Source organism: Ictalurus punctatus, chromosome 28, assembly GCF_001660625.3.
Source record: "Ictalurus punctatus breed USDA103 chromosome 28, Coco_2.0, whole genome shotgun sequence".
Classification (NCBI taxonomy): domain Eukaryota; kingdom Metazoa; phylum Chordata; class Actinopteri; order Siluriformes; family Ictaluridae; genus Ictalurus; species Ictalurus punctatus.
Window position 1 is genome coordinate 16540365 of NC_030443.2, and position 8705 is coordinate 16549069.

The window sequence follows — 8705 nt, forward strand, 5'->3', positions numbered from 1 at the left end:
TAGTTTAATGGAAGGAGATGTTCCTAATGGTTCCTGATGGATTATATTGTTATTTTGGTCTTAATTAGTAATCTTCAACCCATGAAAGAAGGCCATATTGCTCTGCTGAGAAAAAAAACAACAACAACAACAGAAACCCTCATAGAATTTTTAATGGAAACTGTAATGTCCTTGTAGGTCTCTACTAGTAATCTGTTGGCTTCTACTGATGGCATGTTTTGTCTAGTGGATACCATTAAAAACCAATAATCGTAATAGTAATGGTGTTAATAGTTAGCTGATGGTTTGTAATGGTGTTTGTAATGGAAGCCATCATAATTTCTGTGATGGTTTCTATTGGGGTTTTGTTTTTCCAGCAGGGTGGGTTCTGGCTGTGTTTCATAGTAACCATAAAATTCCAAATGGAAACCTTTAAGCCCATTCCAGATTCCCACGACGGCCACTAATATGACAGGAACCATTAGAGATTTTCCAAATGTAAGCTATTTCCGTGCCTTTTTTCAGCCTTTATCATTTGGCAAGAAAGTGAAAGCTCTTGGAGGAAAAAATAAACATGCTGGTTTGATTGAATAATATCTCTTATGTGAGAAAACACCACCGCTCAAAGCCAAATGTTGGCCAATGACTTGCTGACATTTTTAATTTTTAATTTTTTTTTTAACAAACACAATGTGCTACTTTAAAAAAAAAAAAAAAAAAAAAAAAACATTCTTAGAAAAGGCCCAGTCATCTCCTTCACAGACATTTATATACCCGTTTGTGTCAGTATTAACGCGCATATCTACCTAACTCTCACCATATGCTATTACGTTACGTCAGCAACAACTTTACAGCTTTGTCGCTTAGTTTCCTGAGCTTCGACTTGTGCAGTGGTCTAGCTAATGAATTTGTTATGATTTGTCCACCTGTGACAAGTAATGATTTTGATTACCAAGCAGTGAGACTTTCCCACAGATGCTTCAAACCTCCTGTGGTCGATGTCTGACGTACTAAGTGTAGAAGCAGACAGTGCGTATTAAAGGATTACCCATGATACATTTCACTGAGACGTCTAACCTCAGCTAGACAGGTTCGACGGGTGGATCAGGGTGTTCTGATGGATATTAAGAAGAGCTGTGGCTTGGGCAGAGAGAGTTAGAGGCAGCAACATGCTAATCACTGTTTTACATTTATTTACCACACACACACACACGAACATGAACAGAGGGTTGGGTGAATCATGCCTCTTCAGTGGGTGCCTCTGGAATCAGCCCACATAGCGCTAGCAAAGGTGGAGTGCTCCTCAGAGACTACAAAAGTGTGTGTGTGTGTGTGTGTGTGTGTGTGTACATGTGTGTGTGTGTGTGTGTGTGTGTGCCCACTCAACTTTGCTGTTTCTTTGCTGCCGAGATCTGACACCTGCTGATTCACCAAGTGAGACTCACCTTAGTCATTTACTGCGATAAATAAAGCCATCAGGCGGCACACACTAGCAGTTCGTGTTAACGCTCTCCTAAGACTCACATAATATAGACGTCTCTTACGTCCTTTGCTACATTCCTGCACAATTCCTTACAGCTTTAAGATATTTATTTCGTACTAAATTAACAGAGGGGGACAAAAAAAAAAAAAAAAGTCCGGGAATTTCCTAGTGTCTAAAAACAGGACTAGCAAAGATAGCTAGTACTAGAAATCCTGAGTGGAGGAAAGTTAGCAAAGAAGTTAGAAAAGAAGCTGTGAAGAAAGTTCAGCAGCTTTTGAATTGGTTTTTCGAGTTATAGGATTGTATGTTAATTTTTTTTTTTGAAAAAAAAAAAGGTACTATCTTTACATATGTGGTGTAAACATGCTGCTTGGGTGATACAGCTAACAGCCAGGTAAGAGAGCATGTTTTTTTTTGTTGTTGTGCTTCACTGGGTAATGATGGTGGGGTGGGGAGGAGAGAGGACGGGAGGGGTGGGGTGGGGTGGGGGTACAGGTTTCTCTCAGTGTGGAACGGTCTGAGTGGATGTGAGGAGATTTTACAGCAGAGAAGTAATATTTATCATGGCACTTATCTCCTGTTTAAATCATAGCAGTGTCTTGGCTTGTTGATTTTGCTAACTAGCTCTGTATGTTTGCTGGAAAAAAAAAAAAAAAAAAAAAAAGAGTCAGTAAATTTATCGTTCGAGGCAGGAGAGTGTTTGTGTCAATGCTGGCCACCAGAAATAGATGTAAGTATTGCTCGGTAAATAAAGCGTATGATGCAAGTTTGCTGCACTTCATGTGAGATGGATCGGCTGAGTTTGGCTCTGCTTCGGCTCGGTCGATCGGTTCATCCTGAGCTTTTCCCATCACGGCCGGTGTTATATTGACACTGGCATGGTTCGGTGTGCTGTAACATCATTAATTATTCATTAAAACACGCTGTTCTGTTTTGGACCAAGAGAAGATCTGTTTTCCCAGAAAACCATGTTGTGTTTTGATTTGTTATTAGTTCTATCATTTCTTCATGTTTTGTGTGTGTGTGTGTGTGTGTGTGTGTGTGTGTGTGTGTGTGTGTGTGTGTGTGTGCTTTCTGTATTGTATTTGATTAGATTAGATTAGATTTATTGCTTCTCTTATCTGTGATCAACTTGCTCTAGATTTGATGCCAGTTTTGAGGTTGTGAGATCCAGTACAGGGAAAAGTCACACAAATGAATAATCACATGATTCACACAGGAGATTTTCACACCTCGGTTGGACGTTACGTTTCAAACATTTTCACGTGTAGTGTAATGTTTTGTTTCCCTGTTCGGAAAACAAACAAACAAACAAACAAACAAACAAAAACAAACCAAAAAAAAAAACAATAGAAACCTTCAGAGAAATTCTAATTGTTTCAACTACAAATACCATTACAAACCATTAGCTGTTAACCATTAAAACCCATTACCAAATGGTTTCCATTACATAGTTGGAAGTATTAAGGTTAAGGATGTAGGTCCTTAATGGTATCCACTAGACATAACAAGCCACCAATAGAAGGAAGATAAAATACCAGTAGAGACCCATAGGGACCATTACAATTTCCATTAAAACCTATACAATTCCCATTATAAGCATTAAAACCATTACAAATTTTATGAAGGTTTCTATTGTTTTTTTTTGTTTTGTTTTTTTTCCAGCAGGGTTTTCTTTTTTTTTTTTTCTTTTTACACATGATTTCTTCATTTTCATTTTCTTCATATGCTTCTTCCATTTTTATTATTATTATTTTTTTTTACACATGATTCATTTATTTTAACAGTGCATGTGTTTGTTCCACATGACCCCCCCCCCCCCCCCACCATGATTCTTGTATTTTGACATGAGATTTTTTCCCCCCTATTCATTCTCACATTATTATTTCACGTGTAGAGCGTGTTTTTATATTTCACGTGAACCCCCCCCCACCCCCCGCCACGCTTCATATTTTTCTGACCTGACATTATTTTTTTCCACGTTAATTAGATGCCTGCGATCCCACGTTGTTTACATAATGTCACAAGCATTTACTCCATAACACGGTGAACACGTACTACTCGCATAATCGCACGTGAAATCGACCGTCGTGCGTAAAAACGTAAAGCGGTGTCTAAAGCGCTCCGTCTGTGCAGGATTATAAAACGAGGGGGGGGTGGGGGGGGGGGGGGGGGGGGGGGGGGGGGGTTATGCGATGGCTCGGGAGACACGACAGTGCTGCAGGTGAATTAATAACCCAGCACTAACGTTCAGGCCTGCGGCGGGGCAGATGGAGAGCACAGCCGTGTCTCCAGGCCGAGAGAGAACCCTGATGTCTAATACTGCGTGTAATTTCCACTGAAGAACCAGGAACATTTTAAGGAAACCCCTGCAGGTTGTTTATGTGACAAAATCCATTTAGGCATTTAATGTTAAGTCAATGCCCTGGCAGAACCCTTAAAGTAAAGAAGCTCGTAAGCTACCAGTGTGTGTACAGTATGTGTGTGTGTGTGTGTGTGTGGAAACTATACTGTATAGATTTACCTTCTTGTACATTTTCCTCCTGCTATTGTCCATCTTCTGAGTTGTTTGTAGGAGTTTTTAGTGTGTGGGAGTTGTTTTTTTTTTTCTCTTTCTCTCAGCCTCGAAGGTTTGAAAAGAGCATTTAGTAGTCTGTAGAATACACGTTGCATAAAGAGTGGCTCAAAACACACACGCACACACACAAAGCAAACTCTCTGTAATCTCAATCATAGATTAAGGATATGGTTTAGAATGATTTCTCCTCACTCTAGTACTAAAATACCCTGCATCTATCACGGTTCAGTGACTGCTTGTCACTGGGGATGTCCCTTGTCCAATTGAGAAAATGGTTTCTCAAGTGGTTTTCGAAGTTATAGCTTGGTTCTACTTTGAAACACCAGTCTTGAGGTTCTACATAGAACCTTCTAGGGTTCCAACAGAGAGATTAAACCTTTAGGCCGGTTTTGATCGGACGTTCTCGGAATAAAACGGTTCCTTAAGGGTCTGAGTTCTAAGTTGTTGTACGATAAGGAAACACTCTGTTGTAAAGTTAGGCATAGGAACCCTTATGAGTTCCCCAAGAGGGATTTAAAAACTCTCAGGTGGTTAGATGAAATACCCCCCCCCCCCCCCCCCCCCCCCACAACAGCGTACACTCATTTACCTTTGAAAAGTCAATGCATCTTCTTGGAATAAAAAACTTTCCCAAGAATAATCGAGGGGAATCTTAGGTTTTCCCGAAAGGGGTTCTACTTTAAACGCCATCTGACAAGGAACCGATCGGTTTGTAAAAATTCGACATCTCCGAGAGGAAGATTCTATATTTAAACGTGTCTTTCCAGTACCTTAAAGGGTAGATTCTACATTTAGAGGTTCTACATAGAACCTGTAAGGGTTCCCCCGAAACGCTTCAGGGGGCTAGATGGGAAAGTGAACGTCCAGAATAAAATTGTTCCTCAGGGTGTAACTTGATAATCAAGGGTTCTTTGCTTCCTAAATGGGTCCTGCGGATAAGAGAACACGATATTGTGAAGTTACATGTACAGTAATACTGTTAAGGGTTCTTCCAGAGGAACACGCAAAGAATTGTTAATGGTTCTAGATTGAAAACTGTGACGGTATCTTTTAAAACTTACTTTAAGGCGTCATGAAAGAAAAATAGCTTTCTTAAAAAAAAAAAAAAAGGTAAATCTTTGATTTCTCACTCTTGGGGAACCTTTAAAGGTTCGACGTATATACGGGACTACAATCATAGTTCCAAAAATAACACCTTAAAGAAGCCAAGAACCCTTAACTATCAAAAGTACCATCAAGGAACTTTTTTTTTTTTTTAAATAAGTGTATCTTATGGACAAGGACAACCAAAGAACTAAGTCAGATTGTTTATAAGGTAATAACTGTTGTGTGTTTGAGGGTACTTTGGTGTAGTCGGTACCTTAAGTAACAGTACAGTATATTCTATAAGTAAAATGGTACTAGTACAGGTACTTTTTGTTCCCCAATTTATGAACACGAGTCTTAAAGGTACGCTATAGATTCGCATTCACAGATGTTTTAAAAGGTACAAAAGGGTACTTCAAGTACCTAAAATAAGCTCTCACTGATGCAACAGCACTCCTTGACGTAGAGAAGTACCTTTTTTAATTCAAAATATTTTTTACGTACCTCGTCAGTCCTTATCCGGGTAACATAAGGCACGCTTTAGAAACGGTACTTTAGTTACGGTTCTTGTTTTGTACCTCGTAGCTTTACACAAAGATGAGCATCTCTTAAGCACGTACATGGCCTCTCTCTTACACACACACACACACACACACACACACACACTTATTACAGCATGGGGTTTCGTATAGTAAGAGTTCTCAGCTGTGTTTTTGTTTTGGCGATTCGTTGCCATGGCAACGGCCTTCTGACAAGGGCAAGGCCTGAGAATGCTACTCTTAAATACATAAGAGACGACACACATCTGCACCGTTCTGCACGGCTCTGGTGTCCCCTGGTTCCTCACCTTCATCCCACCAAGGATGATCTGAGCAGAAAAACTTGGTATCCATCTGTAGGTTCCATGTGTGTGTTGGTGGGATAGTTGGTGTTGGTGTTGGTGGAGCGTGCACGTGTGCATGTACAGAGTATATACGCAGTGTGTGCGCGTGTGTGTGTGGGACTGGTTAGAGAGGCTGCAGGACGAAGTGTTGGCACCGGTGGAGCTTTCTGATGAGTCAGGTATTCCTCCCCCATAGTTTAGTGAGTCATCACGGCGGATCATGATGGTGAGATTTTTGCTCGTCAGAGTGCATTCGGTGTGTGTGTGTGTGTGTGTGTGTGTACACGTGTGTGTGTCTGAACCTGAGAAAGAGCACACAAGAATGGCCAGAACTCCTCCTGAGGTGTGAAGTCACACACACACACACACTCAACTGAGGAAGTAAAGTTTGAAACTTTTTGAACAGTACCGGTGCCGTACCTAGTACAGCCGTATCCGAAACCCTCGAGTGTGTTATAACTCCTTTACAAATAAATGATTCAAAACGGATCCAGTTTTTTTTGTTGTTGTTTTTTTCTTCTCGAGATTTCTTTTTTCTATTGCTTGGAATTTTATGTCACACTTTAATCCCTCTCTACTGTAAAACCTCTGTTAGAGGTTCTTCATGGAACCTTTCAGGGTTCCCGCAAAGGGACAAACCATTGAAGCAGCTACATGAAACGTTTCGCCCCTACGTATGCCTTTTACACGGAATGTTTCCTTGACAGAACAAGTTTGAGTTGTTTTTTTTGTTATGTTTAAGTGTGTTTGGCTTAAAGAAATTGATTTGTCGACGTAAAAAAATTGGAGGTAATCCGTTTCCTCGGATTTTTTGAGTTAAACGGACGTATCTGGGTTTGGGTCAGTTTGGGTTTCAGGTTGTCTTTAGGGCAGTGGTGGCTTGTGAGCGTTCATTAATAATAAACTGAAAGGCTATCACGTTTGACTTACGCCGTTGGTTAGTCGATTTTTAGAGTGACCCTGTAATCGGGAGTTGAGCGACAACCACGTACAGTCATCGGTTTTAGACATGCAGTGCCTTTGCTCGATTGTGTTTATACAATACAGCAGGTGTGTTTCCCTTCCCAAAAACCAGCCCCAAATATTCAGTCGTTGTAAAAAGGAGACAATTTTTTTCTCTTCTTCTTTCGATCAGTGTTTGCATGGGAAACAAGGGATACGATCCGTTCAATAATCCCCCTTAACCTTTACCAGTTTTTGCGATATATTTGATCACGGAAACGGTTCTGAACATCATAGACGCATTGTCTGCGTGTACACTTTGCCTTTGTTTGCACAAATCTGTTCGATTTATTTCCTAGCTTTATTCATTGCTAGCCCAATTTGGCAACCCTGTCTGTCTGCATCTCCTCACTTTGATTGAGCAAGCAGCAACATGGGGGCAGTGATGGCTTGGCGGTTAAGGCTCTGAGTTACTGATCGGAAGGTCGGGGGGTTCAAGCCACAGCTCTGCCAAGCTGCCACTGTTGGGCCCTTGAGCAAGGCCCTTAACCCTCTCTGCTCCAGGTGGCGCTGTATCATTCCCAACCCTGCGCTCTGACCCCAACTTCCTGACGTGCTGGGGTATGCGAAGAAAGGAATTTCACTCTGCTGTAATGTATACGTGATCGATAAAGACTCGTTAATATTCCTTCCCCAGTGGGCCTCTATTAGCGCTTGCAGTTAATATTTTTGACCACCGGGTGCAGTGAGAACTCTCTGGAAGCTAAACGGGGCAGTAAAGACGCTGTCTTATGATCGTACGACGTTTCGAAAATTGAATAAATTGACATTTCTGAACCTTAAAGATTTCTGCTGGTTATATGTACAATAAGAGAAGATTCGAAACAGAGCACCTTTCAGAAGAGAAGCTAAGAACCCGTTACAGTCGGACGGACTTCTGACTGTACTGTGCAACGAGAAATACGGAAAACAGAGTAGATGAAAATGAACCAAAAAATAAATAAATAAAAAAAACAGCGGACAGACATTCATGATTTCTCAGTGGAGGGCGAACCGAGATGTGTCAGGAGCACGAGTATCTGTACAGTGTAAATTTGAAGAAAAACAGCCGAGTCCTTGACCCATCTGGGTGACACCTCCAGGTTTGTTTTGCTATCACCACCTCCTAGTAACAGGAAAACGCATATGTGCATATTTTGTGTGTTCCCTCAACGTCGTCAGTGTGTGGAAATCGTCAAAACATTATACAAAATGAAATGAGAACGTATGCAATGTCCAATGTCCCCCCCCTAACAATAATCAGTTTTTTCAAACTTGCATATTGTAGCCAAGGCTTTAGTTTGAACCTACACCAGACTGTGTTACACCCTCGGGATAAATGCCTCAGGTGTGAAAGCGGGACTTCATCGTAACCCTCTCTTTACTGGTGAATATGTTAATTTGGAATCTTGACCTTTAAGCGTGAATGTTTAATGGCATTTCATAGCTTGGCTTTGCTTCGAACTGATTACGTCCTCAAGGAGCTGAGGAGAATTAAGGATTTAGAGGAAAGAGCGTATTTATTTCAGGAAATGATGACAATTTACATTTCTTCAGTGGCAGGCGTAGTCATTAATCTGGAGCGGGCTGACGGAGCAGAGCGAGGTAGTATCCGATACACGGGTTTTTCCTCAAGGACACGGCATTGGCTGGAACTGATTTAAGTGTGAAGTTATGACGAGGAGTTGAACAGTTGCGTAATAAGTAAGGAATAA

The 8705-nt window shown here is 41.1% G+C and overlaps 1 long non-coding RNA gene across 1 annotated transcript; it reads right to left on the minus strand.

The window, feature by feature from the left end:
• Nucleotides 1-2095: 2095 nt before the first annotated feature.
• LOC128629308 (uncharacterized) lies at nucleotides 2096-4580 on the minus strand. The gene is made up of 2 exons (XR_008393683.1): nucleotides 3987-4580; nucleotides 2096-2353 (listed from the first exon to the last, which is right to left on the minus strand). It is a non-coding gene; the product is annotated as an uncharacterized LOC128629308 (long non-coding RNA).
• Nucleotides 4581-8705: the final 4125 nt, after the last annotated feature.